Raw genomic sequence first — 18,990 nt, 5'->3', positions numbered from 1 at the left:
TTTAACCACTGATGGTGTAATTAATAAGACTGGGAATGGCCCTTCCCATCTTGGTTCTAGACCTGAGCGTGGAAATTTCTTAATCATGACACACTGTCCTGGCACTAAAGAATGTCCCCCCTCTGGTGGCTCTCCCCAGGCCTGCCTAACCTGTGCTTCTGCTGCCGAGACAGCTTTAGCGAGCTCGCAACAGTATTGGAGAAGAGAGTCAGAGAGAAGGTGGACATCAGCTTCGCGTAGATCTGGCGTACCAGGAAGCTTCATTGGTCGTCCTGTGACGATTTCAAAAGGGCTGAGTCCTGTTATTCGATTGGCTGTCGCTCTCATGCTGCACAGAGCCATAGGAAGAGCATCAACCCATGAAAGTCCTTCTGAGTGCATTTTAGAAAGTCGTGCTTTGAGAACGCCATTGGCCCATTCCACCATGCCAGATGATTGGGGGTGGTGAGCGCAATGTAACGACCATTGGACACCCAGCAGTCGGCACACTTCCTGACACACCTTTCCTGTGAAGTGTGTTCCTTGGTCTGAGTCTATGACGTCAGGGAGTCCCCATCGGGGAATGATGTCCTGTGCCAGCACTTTAGCTGTGTAAGAGGCCGTCCCTTTCTTTGTTGGGTAAGCTTCAATCCATCTGGAGAACTTATCCACGATGACTAAGACGTCCTGTTTCCCTTTTACCTTTGGCAAGGTGATGTAATCGACTTGCAGATGCCTGAAAGGTCCAGGTGGCGCTTTCAGTCGAAGCATTGGAACTGGAGCTCCGGGAGACGGATCATGTTGTTGACAGATGATGCAAGCGTCTTTAACTTTCTGAGCCTCCGCTCTAAAGAGAGGGTTATACCAGATTGAAGAAAATCTTGAGATCATTGCTTTAGGTCCAATGTGGCCGACGCTATGTATCTGCTGAGCCAGATATGGCAAGAGGCAGGAAGGAGCAACAACCTTGTCACCTTTCCTCCATACTAAGTCATCATACAGCTTTGCACCATTCTCCATCCAAGTCCACCGTTCCTCTCGGCTTGAACTGTCTTGCAATTCACAATTGTGTTTGAGATCGTGGACAATAACATGTCGCAATTCCGCAGTTCTGCTGGTGGGCATTCTCGTGCTGCCACCATTGAAAGTCTCATCCATGTCGTTTGGGGCTGAGTCAACATTGCTGCTGTCAGAGTTTTCATCACTCGTTTCATCACGTTTTTCATCACGTTTTTCATCACGTTTTTCATCACCCCTCCTTGTGGCAGCTTTAGCAGCTTCATCTGCTACCGCATTTCCCTTACTGATCTCGTCCTTTTGTCTGGAGTGTGCTTTAATCTTGAGTACTGCTACAACATCTGGTAGTTTAAGAGCGTCTAGTAGTTGAGCTACTTCTTTGCCATTGCGTATGGGTGTGCCGGTGGCTGTCAGGTACCCTCTCTGTTTCCACAGGGATCCAAAGTCATGGACCACCCCAAAGGCGTACCTGGAATCAGTGTAGACATTGGCTGTCTTTCCTTCTGCCACTTTTAACGCTTCAATAAGTGCATGGAGTTCTGCTTGTTGAGCTGAAGTCCCTGCAGGCAAAGAACCGCTTGCCATGACCTCATGACTTGAAGTCACCGCCCATCCTGCTTTCCGTCTTCCTTCAATGGTCTTGGAAGATCCGTCAGTAAACAGTATTAAGTCAACCAAATCTGGTGTTAGGGGGATGTTCGTCTGGATGTTTATCCTAGATGCATTTCCGTCCTCATCTGTAACTTCTTCTCCTGTAGGCCTCATGCTTCTCTTGGATCTGGTGTGGACTACTCTCAGAGCTAGCGGCTTATCTTTAGAGTCGGGGTCACCCTCCTCCCGTTCCTTCTCATCCTCGTTATTTTCATAAGCTCTTGGGTCATCCACTTTTTCTGCCAGTTGTTTTACATCTTCCCATGGGTACAAGGGAGATAACGCGGAAGGTGACTCTGAGTCTGACCTTGCAGAGGCGCCTTGGTTATGGCTATCTTTCACCTCAGAGTGAGAGTGAGTTTGGGTGTTTTCTTGAGCTGGCAGATTGCCAACTGCAGTGTTGTTAGCGAAATGGACCTTTTTCTCTCTTTCTCTCAGCCTCTCATTCTCAGAGCGAAGGAAATCATTGGTGGATTTTAACTTACCAATCTCATGTTGACTTTTATCTCGTTCAATTTTTAGTTCATGCTGTCTGAGCTTAGAGAGAGCCACCAAAAGCCATTTAGTTTTTTCTGTGCCATCTTTCATGCGTTGTGTTTTACCCCATGCCCTTTTAATGTCATCAGGATGCCACTGATCATTCTTACAAGGTTTAATGCCATACTTTGCACATATTTCTTTCTCAGTATCGGCTAAGTCAAAATGTGAATCAAACCACTTAACCAGTTCATCCTTAACATCCGACAATGCAACATTTGGAGGCAATACTCCTCCCTTCTGTGTAGTATCTTTCTCTGTACAACTCATGGTAAACTAATAAACTGACTGCGTATACGACTTCTTCTAGTTAGTCTAACTTTGTTGACTAATAGGAAACAACCACATATGAGTTTACAGCTAAACAAACTTCTTAATGGAGATAGAACTGAGAACGACTCGCGCGCACACTTGCGGCGTTGGCTTTGTCTCTCCGGAGGGCAATCCCCGATGGCTGCAGTCCATGGAATTTCCCCGTGCTGTCCGAAGAGTTACTCGTCAACCGTCTCCGCTCCGCACCTTTACATTCGACAGTCTTCTATTCCATCCGGGTCACGGCACCAAATTGTTGGGCATCAATGTTTTTAAAAGTGTTGAAAATAATAAACAGGCACGACAATGACTTAAGGTAGCTTTTGTCTTTATTGAGTAAAAGGTAGCGTATACAGCAAAAGCAGAGAGGAGGTCATCAGAGGCACCCAGACAGAGTCTTGATGGTGGAAGAACTGACAACAAGGTCTCACACACACACAGATATCCGTGCAGCCAAGGGCCTTCGGCCTTGACGCCCATAGATAATGAGAGCTCTCTAAAACTGTGGGGCAGGTGTGTGAGAGCTTGGTTGATAAACCAGTGTTTGAGTGAGAGAAGTGTAACACAAGATGAAAAGTATGTCCGCACATTCCATTCACTTAACAAAATATATACGTATTTTACCACTACACCTCACTAAGAGACCAGAGAGGTCTGGTGGCAGTCAAAGTATTCAGCTAGGACCCAAAGTACTATAACATTTAAGATTTACTTACCCTAAGAAATTAGTAAGTATGTTGGGTTTTTTTGTTTTGTTTTTTTTACTGAATTTTAAATAGCTGCCATTATATAATTTCATTTATAGTTTTGGAAATAAATAAAGACTTAATTAATTACTATAAAAGACATAATTACAACAAACACTACTGAAAGTTAGGACACTCTGTGCTGCTCGGATAGTTCAAATCACTGTAGAGAGTCTGGTTAGAACTCTAGCTGCGTCGTAAGAGAGGGGTTCCAGTCACCAGTCTTGAATTAAGGGTTCTTTATTGTCACTCATTCGTGAACTTGGGGTAGTGTGTATGCGCGTGTGTGTGTGTGTGAGTGTGGTTCTAAAAGAGCAAGCAGAATACAAATATAGAGATATTAAGTACAAAATACAAATGGGCTTAACATTTAAACAGTACAAACTACTTGCAAACATTGCCGTAATATGAAAGGCACACGTGCATAAGTGCGCATGCGCCACCTGGAGTAAATAAATAAATCTCCCCCGTAAACATTATACTCATTGACCGTTACGACATCGTAAACATTCAAACATTCAAAACCTGAATATACACAAATCTATGAGGGAGAGGACAAACCATTACGGCGGAGATTTCCTTTTGTCATTCAACAATTATCGCTCTGAATGCTAATATTATAGTTACATTCTCCGTTACTACGTTATGAACAACAATAACACTTACGAACAGGAGAAACAAAGGCAACGTACGTTGTTCATAGACGCACCGGCGACACTACTACCGAACTATTAATATCAGCATTGACTGGTTTTAAATTATAAAACTGCCGTACTTATGATTCCCCGTGCCGTTCTCAAACTTGTCCGTGCCTGACTAAGCAATTTTTACTCTACTGGCCAGTGATTGGCCTCTCAGTCCCCTCAGTCTTAAAGGAGCGGCAGCCTTTTTAACAACTGCAGTTAAAAGATAAAGTAAATTTCTGGCTTTACAATTTGTTTTTAAACTACGTTTATTGTAAAATATTCACATTTTGCCAATTTACATTTTAAGTCACATATAAAAAATAAAGAACACATATCCAGTGTATCAGCAGGGCTGTGCAGAGTTGCAGTATGACAGTTACACAGTCTGATAAACTAATCTTACAGTTTTGTACAACTGAAAACAAAAGCAGACTCTTTTCTGTCTGCAGGTCTTGGACTTGTCTGTCTGCAGGTGTTGGACCCATCTGTCTGCAGCATTCAGGTATGCCAGTTTTCACAAAAGATACATGAACATTAGGTAATTAGGAACTCAACACGGACTGAAGACCCTAAACTGAGGAATATTATGAGAGTGCTACCTTACTGCAAATGAACTGGCTGTGCAAAATATGTAACTTCACAGCATCAAAATGATTGGACCTATTGAAATACTATAGATTATAACATGGCCATTTTGGTCGAAACCAGTCTATACCCTGTTTCCATTCTGATTGCCCTTGCACCTTCATGACATGGGGTGCATTACAAACACATTTGTTCAGGTATCACCCACAGACAACTAAGCCCAGCCAGCTCCTTTTCTTCACATGCCTGGTGTGTCATTCATGCAGTTTCCACACAGAAAGACAATATTTTGTACCTTGGTGTCCACCTGAAAAAGTTTTAAACTGTGCCTTGTGGTATTTAAATTTTGAAATGATACCTTGCTTGTTATTAGCAGCCTAGAGAATTAATGCTGTCGGAGTATGCTGACCTAAAAAAACGATTAAATTTAAAAGTTCAAAGAAAACCTGAAACATTCGTCTTAGTTTGCCAAATTTGAACACACCCTTGGAAACATAATCCCCCATTCAGTAGAAGATTTTAAGACCTTTATTTTTCATGAACACCAAAGCATGAAGAAAGCAAATTTGTTGAAAGCAAACACAACTGTGACTCTGTCCTTGAGAAGGATGAGGACTTGATCAAAATGATTATCGAGAGACTGAGTTTGCTCCTCCTTAAATTGGGATGCATTTTCAATGTGTCTAGTATATGCATGGCTGAACTAGCAGAGGAACTTAATTTCCTAACATCACCTGCATCTGGCCCAGTTATAAAAGAAAGTATACAGAGCATTTTGAGGAAGCATGGCTGCACTTTTGAAGACTCGGGGATTACAGAACTGGTGGAAGATCTTTGCCAACGAAACACTCTCTGTGCTGCTTTAGGGGTGGATGGGCCTTTGCACACATTAAAGGAGACACCACTTTATTAAGGAGCATCTCTCACTGACTAAGCCAGTTGAGTACATACTTGATGGTAGCGAGAAAAAAAACCTTCCAGTATGTACCAATTCTCCCATTATTGTCTCAGCTTGAACAACAAACACATTCAAGACACAATATTACAGAATAGAAGGCCATCTGCTGTTTCTTCAGGATACAAGTCATTGCATGATGGATCTTTCCTCAGAGAAAATTGCTTTTTATGTGGAAATGAACTTAAACTCCCACTCTCTCTTTACATAGATGACTTTGAACTGTGCAACTCCCTGGGGACATCCTGCAAGAGGCATAAAGTCACAGCTGTGTACAGGGTGTTTCCAGACATCCCTGCTTTCTCAATGGCACTTCCCTGTAAGTGCATGGAAGGCCTGGGAGGTTTGCCTGGTATGGTCGTTTTGCGGGTCTTTGCTGCTGCTCTCCCTGCCTAAGGCTCTCCATGTATGCACATGCAAGGGCAGGGAGGTCCCAGAACAGAGCCAGACTGCCAAATATAACTTATTGCAGATGGCAAGTTTTCTTTGACTGAAGTAGTCCTGACTGAAGTAAACTTATCAAATTTTAACAAACTGCAATCTCATCTCTTTCTCTCTCCCTACAGCTGATGACAACACATACTCCGAATGACAGTGTCAGTGCAGTTGCAAGTCATCATAGAAGAACACGATATATGAAAGGTGATGCTTCTATCAGGGATTCCTAAAATGATGGAAGATCTTGTTTCAATAATCGTTGAAATATTCCAATTACTCAGGAACAAAGATTTACATTACACAAATAAAGATTTTGGGAACCAATCTTTCAGTGTCACCTCAACTGCCGACCTGCACAACAAGGCCTATGAAAATTGTAAGAAAAGAGCCTACGATCATTCTTGACTTGTACCCAGCAGATGAATCAGGACTGTCCTCTCACTGAGTTCAGTGGTCACCCCTGCGGATGACGGTGAAGTGGACACCACTGTGGATGACAGTGAAGTATACATCTCTATTGTGGATGGCCGTGCATCGTCCAGCTCATAAGACACCATTCTCTTCCCTGCGTCATGCCGCTCCGCTCCATGGTCAGTACCACTTGTCCCAGAGTGTTCCCATGACATTGAACTTATCCTTGCAAAGGCAAACAAGTAATACCATGCCACTGACACATTTCCGAGATGCAAGTGTTAAATCGGCAATAATGCAAGACTTTGCCAAAGCCATATTCTCTTACATGGCCTACCCCTCAAGTCTGCAAGTAGCCTCAGTGGCTGTATCCCTTGTTGAGAAGTTTCCATGCCTTAAGGAGCCTGGGTCCTTTGCAGGGATATTCAGCTGGCAGCAATGCCTCAAATACAAGATGCACAATTATCACGCCAAGCTGAAATCGCAAAAATATGTCTTCAATATCTAGAGGTTTATATCTGCTGGAGTCCAACTGAAATCACTCCAGTCCTCAGTCAGAAGGATGATTAGGCAAAGATGAGAGGCTACTGAAGTCCACCCTTTATTAAAACTTCAGTCTAATAGAAATATGTATTGGTGTGGTCTCTGTACAAAGGAACTGTTACGTCCCAGATAGTGAGTTGGGTCTAGGGGTATGATGCAGGGACGTAGCATAAAGAAACCCACCACCAGTGTCGGATTGGGATGGTGTGAGGGGGAAAAACACACGGACACGGGAGCAATGTACAACAAAAAAGTGCAATGTATTAAAGATATTTACAAAGTGACAAAGAATATATATATGTACAGAAATATTTACACGAACACGGAGAGGGGAGGGAACTATAGACGGTGCCAAAGGAATGAACGAAATAGAACAAAAACCACCCTAAATGCCTACGGGAAAACACATACTTAACTATGAAAAAACAAAAAGGTGGCAGAGCCAAAATAAACCTAACTACACTCACTGACTACCAAAGCAAAACATACAATAGTGACACCCGCCTCTAACCTAAACCCCTATACACAGTTAACTCCTAGCGCAGGGATCCCCCTCTTACCTGTTCTTCTCCCCACGCCAATTGAAAACAAACAAAGCCAATCCGTAAACCAAATCCGTAATCAAACAATAACAAAAGTCAAACACAATACACAGCGAGTAATTATAACACGAGAGAGCACACGAGCGAATGCAAACAAGACCGAAATCTACCGACAGTTCAAATCTGGCATCTTTAAATTTCTGCGCCCCATCTCCGGTTGGCCATCCGACGAGGGGCACTGCGTCTTTGGTTGGCTGGCAGGGAACACGGAGGTGGGACGCAACACCAGGCCAGGTGGGGAGTGGCAGCTGGTTCGTGCCACCGCTGGATCCCTGCGTCAGGTGACAGGGGAGAGGAGAGAAAGAGAGAGAAAACAAGACACAGGACGCAACAAGATGCAAACACACACACACAAATGCGCCGCATGTAACAGGAACATAAAGGAATAGAGAAATTACAACCAGTACATACAAGTCTGATACTAGCCACTAGATGGTGTCTAGACCATAACCAATTAGCTTTTCTGCTGAATTGGCAAGAACCGCATTACAAGGGTTTTCTAGAACTAGTACAGTTGCCATATTAAAGATTAAGATTAAAGATTAAGCCTCTGTGATTGCAAACACACACTGTGAGCAGTGAATTTGACCTCCGCATTTAACCCATCCTTACACATCAGTGCACACAGTTGGGGGTTAAGTGCTTTGCCGAAGGGCACTTCAGCCATAGATGTTTTTCCTGTCAGTCCTGGAAACTGAACCAGCGACCATTCGGTCACAAGCCTGCTTCTCTAATCGTTTGTGATAACTAGTTACAAGTTGCAGTTAAATTTAATAGACTGGGATAAATGCACAAAGCACCATAAACATGTTTTCTAAATATTCGCCCGAGTATGTTACCGGACAGGACTACGCACAAGTGGTCCTGTCCACCATGGTGAGGAGGTAAGTGAAACCATGGGAGAGGGGGAGGGGGCCCACCAGGTCCATGTTAACGTGATCCAACCGCCTTTCAGGCGCTGGAAACTGCACCAGAGCAGCTTTGGTGTGGCAGTGCACAGGAATTCGAAATGTCCAAATGGGGTGATCACCACCATTGGCCAGTGGTGGCAATGTGGTGTTCTACCCCATGCTTGACAGTGGATGACAGGAAGGTGGGCTGCGTGAGGACCGGGAACTTGGCGAGAAGCTGGAGAAACTCATCTGTGGCAGAAATCATGCTAGACAGGCAGATGGAGTCCGCTCTGCCGATGAACAGAAAGTGACAGTGCCGATCAAGCAGTGGTTTTTCACATCTACCAGCAGTCCATAGGTGCATAAGAAATCCACGCTGAGGAGGGGGACAGCCACTTTTGCTGTGACAAAGTTCTAGCCGAAGTTCTTCTAAACCAACCTCTTCCCTGCTTCATCCCCTACCTCCTAAACTTTGCATAGAGCATTTCTCGGTCCTCGGCACTATAATCCTCAACCTTTTAAATTTGTCAATTAAGTCGGGCGTTCTACCCTCTGCTTTTAAAACAGCCATGATTAGCCCTTTATTTAAAAGACCTAACCTTGACCCAGAAACCTTGAATAATTATAGGCCAATCTCTAATCTCCCGTTTCTTTCTGAAATTCTTGAAAAAATTGTAGCTGCTCAACTCATCGCTCATATGTCCTCCAATGGCCTGTTTGAAGTGTTTCAGTCAGGCTTCAGTAGTTTTCATTCCACTGAAACTGCACTAACTAGAGTGACTAATGATCTGTTACTAGCCATGGATGCTGGGTTTTTGTTTTTGTTTTTTTGTTTTTTTTTAATTTTTTATTTTGAAAACAGGATAACAAAAATACAAAGTACAACAATACTTCACAAGACAAAACAAACAAACTACAAACTAACAAACAATAAACAAACAAAACAAAACAAACAAACAAACAAAAACAACAACAAGATCAACCACAAATAAAGTCAAAAAAGAAAGAGCAGAGGGAAAGAAAACAAGATGGAAGAGAAAAAAAAAAAAAAAGAGGGGGAAGGAAAAAAAAAGGGAAAAAAAATTAACAGTTAAATAACCAAATAAATAAGATAAATACATCATTCTTTGTATATATGTATTTATGTATGAAGGTTGAACAACTAAACATAACAAGACTGACAAGACATGATGGGGCAAGACAGACAAGACCAGACAATCCGGGCTGGTGGGACAAACTGCACACTGTGTTAAGAGGAGAAAATAAATAAAAGTTGAAAAGAGTAGTAATGTTATGGGTCACTTGTAGGGAGAGGAATCAGCGTTTAAGGTATTGTAGAAAGGGGGACCAGGTGTCTTCATAGGATTTAATGTTTTTTTGCTGAGATGCTGTAAGTTTTTCTAGATTTGAATGGTCTGTTAGTAGGTTGAGCCAGTGAGCTATGGATATCTTGGTTCTGTCTTTCCAGTTCAGTAATATGGTCTTTTTGGCAATGGTTAGCGATATTAATAAGAATGATTTAAGATGTTTCGATGTGTGTAGCGTAGAGACATCGCCAAGTAAGGTATGGGAGATATTCTGACTCCCATATCATCTTAGGCGGTGATTTTAATATAGTACTGGACCCAGGCATAGATCGCTCATCATCAACCTCCACTAATAAACCCAACCACTCTTCATCCTTACTTAAACAGTTGTCACGGCTGTGGTGTGGTGCAGGACCCAAGTGCAAGACACGATGGTTGATGGTGACAAACAGAAGACTTTACTTGAACTGAAGATCAAAATACAGTGCAAACTAATAACAAAAGCCGATAACAAAAAGGTGCAGCATGACAGAGTGCTCTAAAACACAAACAACGATAGACAAAGTACAAGGCAAACACTAGGACTTAAATAGAAGGAGAACTGAACAGGGCAACACAGGATTGGATAAAATTAACAAGGTAATAATGAGACAAAACAGGAACAGGTGAGGGGCGGAGACAGACAAAGAACAGGAGCACAAAGACATGGCAAACCAAAAGTCCAAAATGGCGGTGCAGGTTGTGACAACAGTACATGTCAGATTATGGACTTATGGACTAAAAAATCCAGGTAATAAAGAATATTCATATTATTCACCCTACCATAAATCATACTCCCGTATAGACTACTTTTTGGTAAACAACTCCATTACACACAAAATAACTGACCCAGCCATCCATAGCATTATCATCTCTGACCATGCCCCCATTAGTATTATTTTTTTAGCAGAACACCAACCCCATCCCCCACCTAGATGGCGCTTCAATAATTCATTACTTAAAGACAAAGAATTTCACAACTACTTCAAAAACGAATGGGCATCCTTTATCGAAATCAATGACATTAATGGAATAACAGCATGTACACTATGGGAAACTGCAAAGGCAGTTATGAGAGGGAAAATAATATCATACTGCGCATACAAAAAGAAAGAAGAAATTGCAAAAGAACATGAGCTACAAAAAGAGGTGAAGAGATTGGACCTTCTGGCCTCACATACACCTACCAATTCAGTAATGAAGGAACTCCTGAAAACTAAACATGAACTAAACAACATACTGAACAAGAAAACCGAAGGTATTCTCCTCAAACTCCGACAGCAACATTTTGAATTTGGAAATAAAACAGGTAAACTCTTAGCAAATCAGCTGAAGCAACAAACAGAGAAATCTATCATTACCTCAATCACAGACCCATCCGGAAATATAATCCAAAACCCCTCCATAATTAATGGCTCTTTTAGATCTTTCTACTCAAATCTTTACACCACAAACCAGAGCACCTCACCTAAAGATGCCGAAACATTTCTGAGGAATGTCTCCCTACCCAAACTAACTCAAACCCAAGCAGAGAATCTAGAGGTACCTCTCTCCCTAGAAGAAATCACCAGAGCACTCCATCTCATGCCTAACAATAAATCACCGGGACCAGATGGCTACCCAGCAGAATTTTATAAACAGTTCTGGCCTCTCCTTTCACCTCTTTTTTTTAAAGTGGTATCTGATATCCACCAAAATACCACTATCCCCCATCAAATGAACACTGCCTATATCACACTCATCCCAAAACCAAATAAGGACCCCACCCAATGCTCCAACTATCGGCCCATATCATTAATCAACACAGACATAAAAATTATAAGCAAGGCTTTATCAATCAGATTGGAATCTGTAATCTCATCATTAATATACATAGATCAAACTGGTTTTATTAAGGGGAGGCATTCCTCAGAAAACACACGAAGATTATTTAAACTGATCAATTTCTATAAAAATAGCACCTCTCCAAACAAACCACCATTCTTCATAGCAACACTTGATGCTGAAAAGGCGTTTGACAGAGTAGAATGGTCCTTTCTCTTCACCTCCCTTAATCATTTTGGATTCCAGCCATATTTCACCAGCTGGATTAAAACACTATACAATTCACCCACTGCATCTGTTATAAGCAATGGACTTATATCAAAACCATTTCAGTTACAAAGAGGTACTAGACAAGGATGCCCATTGTCCCCATTACTGTTTGCACTTTTCATTGAACCACTGGCTGCTTCCATTAGGCAATGTGACCATATCTCAGGTATCCAATCAAACTCACACCACCATAAAATCAGTTTGTATGCCGATGACATTCTGTTATACATTGCAAACCCCTCATCTTCACTTCCAGCAGTCCAAGCTCTGATCAGTAACTACAGTAGGGTGTCTGGCTACTCCATCAACTGGACAAAATCAGAGATTCTGCCCATAACCAAGATCAACTGGGATACTGAGGCTGAGGTCCCCCTTTTCAAACGAACAGCAAAATCTATTACATACCTTGGAATCCACATCTCTCCAAATCTAAACGAATTATTCAAACTGAACTTCACCCCCCTACTACAAGAAATAAAAGACAATCTGGAAAGATGGAATAAATTACCACTATCTCTAATTGGCCGAATTTCAACTGTTAAAATGAACATTCTCCCAAAAATAAACTACCTCTTTGCCATGACGCCTGTCACCCCACCCTCGGGCTGGTTCTCCTCTCTCAATAGCGCAATCACTGGATTCTACTGGAAAAACCAAAAACCACGAATTAAACTATCTACACTCCAAAAGCCCAAACAATATGGAGGACTTGGGGCCCCAAATTTCCTTTACTATTTCCTCTCACACCAATTACTGTACATTCACCGCTGGACAAATAACACCAATCCACCTTGGCTAGACATCGAAAATACTTTAACTAAAGAACTGAGCGTCAAAAACCTCCCATTTATAGATAAATCCATAAAAACTCACAACTGTTACAAAAACAACACTATTAGCACCACTCTAACCGCTTGGTGGAAGTCAAATGAAGTTCTTCATTACAGTCTCTCACCATCTATCCATACTCCATTGTGGCATAATCCCATGTTTTTAATCAATAACAAACCCTTTTTCTTCTCAACCTGGAATGAGAGAGGAGTAACCAGCCTGGGACAGTTACTCAATGATGGCTTGCTCATGACCTTCGACCACATCCAAAAACAATACATCATACTGGACCACTGCTACTTCCAGTATATCCAGTTAAAAGGAGTCATAAAAAAAACCATCAACACTAGGAACTTTAACAATCATATCCCTCCCCTCTATTCAAAGTTACAATCACTCAAACCTCAAAAAAAGTTATCCCAAATATACAAACTTCTAGCAACTGAAGACAGCACAATATCAATCCCTATAGACAAATGGACCACAGACATAAATAACCTACCAACAGATATTAACTGGCAAAGCATATGCAATAACACATTCTCTATGACATGTAATTCTAAAATCCAACTTATACAGTATAAAGTCCTTCACAGAACCCACATTACCACTCACAAACTTTACCACATGGGCTTTAGCCAAAGTAATACATGTTCACATTGTCCAACCTCAACAGATGATTACTTTCATGCCATGTGGCTCTGCCCACACGTCCAAAACTTTTGCCTCAGCATCCTTAGCCTCAACATCCCCTTATGCCCCGCCATGGATGCTGGTGATACCTCAATGCTTATCCTTCTTGATCTGAGTGCAGAATTTGACACAGTCTATCACACCATACTGTTAAAGCGCCTGGAAAATCAAATTGGCATTCGTGGCCTGGCACTCTCTTGGTTCAAGTCTTATCTCGCAGAGAAAGCAGTGTGTCCGCTATAATAATGTGACATCTGAGTACTGACAGCTTAACTATGGTGTCCCGCAGGACTTGGTCATTGGCCCTCTCCTATTCTCTATTTACGTGCTCCCTCTGGGAGATATTATTCGCAGCTATAACATTAGCTTCCACTGTTATGCTGATGATACTCAGATCTACTTACCAATCAAGCACAATGAACACTCTGAATTGTCTTACCTTGAGGCGTGTCTCTGTGGTATTAAAAGTTGGATGTCTTCAAATTTCCTGACGCTTAACGCAGGCAAGACGAAAATGCTGGTCATCGGCCCCCTGCGCATAAGCATCTTTTTAATAATTTTACATTAAATTTTGACAACTGCATTCTCTCGCAAAATTCCACAGCTAAAAACCTTGGTGTGATTTTTGACTCTAGACTCTCGCTTGTCACTCATATCAAGAACACTACCAAAACGGCCTTTTATCACCTCTGCAATATCGCCAAAAGGCCCACACTATGTATCGCTGATGCAGAAACCATTGTTCATGCATTTGTCACGTCTCGCCTTGACTACTGTAATGTTCTTTACTCTGGTCTGCCCGCCTCTACTACCAGAAGTCTTCTGCTTGTCCAGAATGCTGCTGCCAGAATCTTGACCCGAACTAGGAAGTTCAACCATATCACTCCTGTCCTGGCCTCCCTTCACTGGCTCCCAATTCACATGAGGGCAGAATTTAAATTCCTCCTATTAACATTTAAAATTCTCCATGGGCTTGCACAGTCCTATCTGTCTGAATTAATTACACCCTATGACTACCCCCCCCCCCCCCCCCCCCCCCCCCCGCGCGCGCACCCTGCGCTCTCAGGATGCTAAATTATTAGTTGTTCCAAGACTTAAAAAGAAGTTCGCTGGCCATCGCGCCTTTGCCTACCACGCACGCTTTCTCTGGAACAGCCCACCTAAAGAAATCAAATAGGCACCCATTAAAATATATATAAATATATATGTTTTAATATGTCTATTTTTTTCCGTTCCTTCCTTGTATTCTCATTTGAATGTCTGTTTATAAAATTGCCTTAATAATAAACAGACAGTTGGAGGATGGGACTTTCAGACAGCCTGCAGTAAAAGAAAAAACACGGGAAAAGGACTAAGGTCCCATCTATTGGCCTGCCAATCAGTTGGAGGTGTTGGTGGGATGGGACAAGTTTTTTTTAGGTACTGCCAGTAGGTTAGGAGGAGGCAGAAGCGGCACAGGCGAGAGGCGGCATCACCTTTTGATTATGGTTGGACACCCTTTGTGTTGATACGGGTCGCACATGCGAAGGATTACTGTTTTTTTTTTTGTTGGCGTGGACGCACGCAAGCGATCTTTTTTCACCTTTGGTCCTTTTTCCTTTTTTTACCTTTTGTGGGGCAAAAAATCCTGGAAGCGGTCGCCAACCTGGTACAGACGGGTGAGACACGGGGTTTTTAAACAGGACCGCCGTGTCCCAATCGGAGAGGTGTAAGCGTATCATTGGTCGGTACGCTGCCGCGGGAGAGACTATTCAAAGACCTGTGCGCTTTGCGAAATTACAATGTATATAATGTAAATCATGAACTTTTGTTGGGGAAGTGTTGTATGATTGTATGGTGATGTCTGTTTGTCGGTCGGGTGCACTTTATAAAATAACATTAGCAGTCATTGGTACGCTCTTCTTCTTTCTTTCGGGATAAATGTATGGTGGGGGATTTATCGATCTGTAAACGGATAAATTCAAATCTGTTGTAAATACGGTCAGTTCAACGGAGGTTTGTGTGTATACTAATATGTATTGTGTTCTTACTGTGATTTTAAAGAGTACAGCATAGTTTTTGTTATCGCCAGCAGCTGTAGTATAGGCAAATAGTCCGCCCAGACCTTTTATGCGTTTGTAGCCCCTTTCTATTCGGAGAGATAGAGAGCGTTCGTTACAAACTCTCTTGTTACCTTTAAAACCAAACTTAAGACTCCTTTATTCTCTGTATCGCATGGATAGCATAATTTCGGTGAGGCTCAGTCCCTGCCGTAGTCTCTCCTGTCATAGTTTAGCTTAGTTTCTGCCGTCTTAGATACCTCTCATCTTGTCTGTCTCCTCCCTCTCCTGTGCTTTTATCTTAACCTTGTCAGTTTCTGTTACTAACCTGCTCTCTTCTGTTTGTGTGACTGGTCGATGTCTGTGCCTACTGCCTGGATGTGGCGCCTTCCCTAGGCCGGCTGACTATCTTTGTCTCCATGCCCTGCTCTCCCTGGCCATGCTCCCCTCGTGTGGCCCTGCTCCTCCTGCGCCCTCCACAGCCACTAGTCTTGCAACATTCATGCATCTATAAAATTATTTTCCTTATTTCTTTTGTTAAGTACTGATACTCCACTAGTGCTCTCCTTCCCTCCCTCATCTTTTGCATGGCTGTGTCTCATCTGTTCGAGCATGAGTGTCTGGTTTGAATGAGGATCAAGTCAGGGGGTGCCACCCTGCTTTGGTTATTGTAATCCTGTGGGCATGTAAAACTTTTGAGACTTGAACTTGAACGCTGTCCGCTGAAACACAGCTCCACGTACCTGGTGCCATAAGTGTGGATGGGGCTGCCAGGATGTCTACTCTTGATGTCTACTCTCGATGCAGGCAGGACGTCTAATCTCGATGCAGAAAGGATGCCCCTTGGTGCGCCCGCGACGCACAGGAAATGCCGCCCGGAGATGGTATCCTGGATGAACAGCAGCCTGGCAGCTTGGCCGACATTCATGGCCACTACTGAGCGTCAGCCCCAAAATTTCCCACCACGCTGAAACTGCATGGAGATTGGCACCACTTGGCTTTGGGACCAAACTTTGCGTGATAAAAACACAGGCTGGAGTCCTGCCACTGTTGAGTAGTTGCTGCTACGGCGGCGACCATTTTGTCTCCAGGCAGTGGTGGAAAGGTTTGAGCAGGAAAAAGTGCAGCCACACAGTTCTGTTGACCAGGCAGGAAAAATGTATCAGCCTCCTCAGCCAGAGCACGGCAATCTGTGATGGTGGTGTTGGCCAAAGCAGCTGTACCTGAGAAGGCAGCTGTCATAGAAATAGTTGGACGAAGAGGAAGTCGGGCTTGTGCTCTCCCAGGAGATCCATCATTCTGTCCATGAGGTCAGACAGCTTGCTGTCGCCGAGACCGTGTAGAGAGAAAGTTTTTACCAGGTGAGCCTTAAGTGTTTCGTATTTATCCTGCTGCAGAGGATTTTTGAGAAGGCTCACCACTCTGGTCGCTGTTGAACTCCTGAGGGTCGATGCCACATAATAGTATTTTACGTCATCCGCGGTGATCTCTCACAATGCGAACTGCGCTTCTGTCTGGGCGAACCAAGCCGAGGCTGACGATTCCCAGAACTCTGGCAGCTTGAGAGAAACTGCATTCGTAGTCATGTTCGTGAAGATCTGTCTCTGAAGACGTTCAGCAGACAAATGCTGGGGTCACCAATGTAAAAATAGCAGAGACAGACAATTTCTCTTTGTCTACAGGGACACGTGTCATTTATTTTAGCACAAACCCAAACGAGAGAGTTCAAAAATCACACTGCTTAAACATATAACAAACGTAGCTGCAGTAACCAAGAAAACACTCTTTCTTAAAGGTGTCTACATAACTAAGAAAAGCACACAATAACTGCATGCGTAGAATGTACAGCAAAACACAGATTATGGTGAATTATGTCCATAATGTCCACTACTATATACATATATATATATAGGCAGGGCATACAAGGAACACCATAACCAAGTGGCTGGCATAGTATACAGAAAGATCTGTGCCGAGTATGAACTGGAAGTCTCAAGGTCAAAATGGGAAACACCCCAGAAGGTGATGGAGAATGACAGGGCTAAGATCATAGTAGTGGTGGACAAGTAGGTAGTGGTGGACAAGCATAGTAGTGGTGGACAAGCAGGAGAAGAAAGCCATAGTGACAGACATAGCAGTCCCAAGGGACAGCAACATCAGGAAGGAGGAACACAAGAAGCTCGAGAAATACCAAGGGCCGAAAGAAGAGCTACGAAAGATGTGGAAGATGAAGGTAACAGTGGTCCCCGTGGCAATTGGAACACTCAGAGCTGAGACCCCCAGACTGGGAGAGTGGCTCCAGCAGATCCCAGGAAGAACATCCGAGATCTGTGTCCAGAAGAGCACAGAGAACAGCTAAGATACTGCGCAGGACCCTCAAGCTCCCAGGCCTCTGGTAGAGGACCCAAGCTTGGAGGGGAAAGAAGGCCGCCCATAGAGGCGAGGGGGGAATTTTTATTTATATACATATATTTTAAAGTTTTCATACACTCCTTAAAATCAAGAAGGCCTCAGATGGTAACATTTATGTTTAACACTGTATATGCTCACTTACAAGTTAAATAAATAAATAAATAAAGTAAATAAACTTAGTTTCAGGCCTTTTAGAATTGGTGACTATCATTGAGAAAGTTGTCATATTCTTATGTTGTCCTTTTATTCATTTACCCAATCAAATAGGAGTTCCAACATTTTGCAACAATTGCCCTGGAGGAGACATTCATGCTGAAGCTTGACAGGTACACACTATATCTTCTGCAGCTGATGAGTGCCAAAGGATGTATCAAGTTTCAAGTTTATTTAGAGCCCAATATCACTGTTTACAGTCTCAAAGGGCTTTACAGGCCACAACAGTCAAAATCAAAACAGGACGGCACCCCCTGACTTAATCCTCATGGCAGGCAAGAAAAAACTCCCCAAAAACCCAAAAGGGAAATGGGAAAATGGGAGAAATCTTGAGAAGGACCACAGAGAGAGGAGACCCCTCCTTGGCCAGACAGGTGTGCAATAGGTGCTGACCCAGTGGGCAGTTACAATTGCAAGTAAATTGGAGCATGAGCAAAGGGGAAGGATGGCGATGCTGACAGGAGGCTGACAGGGGGATGAAAGATGATAACACCAGGATGGATCAGTCCAGAGGGTGGGAGGAGTCAGGATCACTGGTATCTCAGGAGTTGCATGTGTGGCAAGTAGCATGTGTGGCTTGACAGAGAGAGAGAGAGAGAGAAAGAAAGAAAGAGAGAGAGAAAGAGAGAGAGAAAGAGAGAGAGAGACATTGTTAGATGTTCATTTCAACATAGGCCTAATGGTTAAGGGAAAATATATATCGTGTGGCGAGTGCAGGCAGAGACTCCAGCAAGACTAACTAGTACAGCATAGTTAAAAGGGAGAGCTAGAAGGTAATACGGACATGATGGCACTCTGGGACACAAGGCCTCCACCCATTCCACCGTCAACAAACCTGAGCGAACATGTTAGAGTGGGGGGGGGTGACAGCATCCAAACATCCCAGTTCACCAAACATTCTATGCCCGAGAACCCTCCAGATCTGCTCCTTTCACTAGTAAAGAGCTGTTAGCAAAAGGCTTGGCTAAACAGATAAGTTTTCAGCCTTGACTTAAACATAGAGACTG

The sequence above is a fragment of the Chanos chanos genome, chromosome 3 (assembly GCF_902362185.1).
Source record: "Chanos chanos chromosome 3, fChaCha1.1, whole genome shotgun sequence".
Classification (NCBI taxonomy): domain Eukaryota; kingdom Metazoa; phylum Chordata; class Actinopteri; order Gonorynchiformes; family Chanidae; genus Chanos; species Chanos chanos.
Note: the sequence above shows the minus strand (reverse complement) of the source record.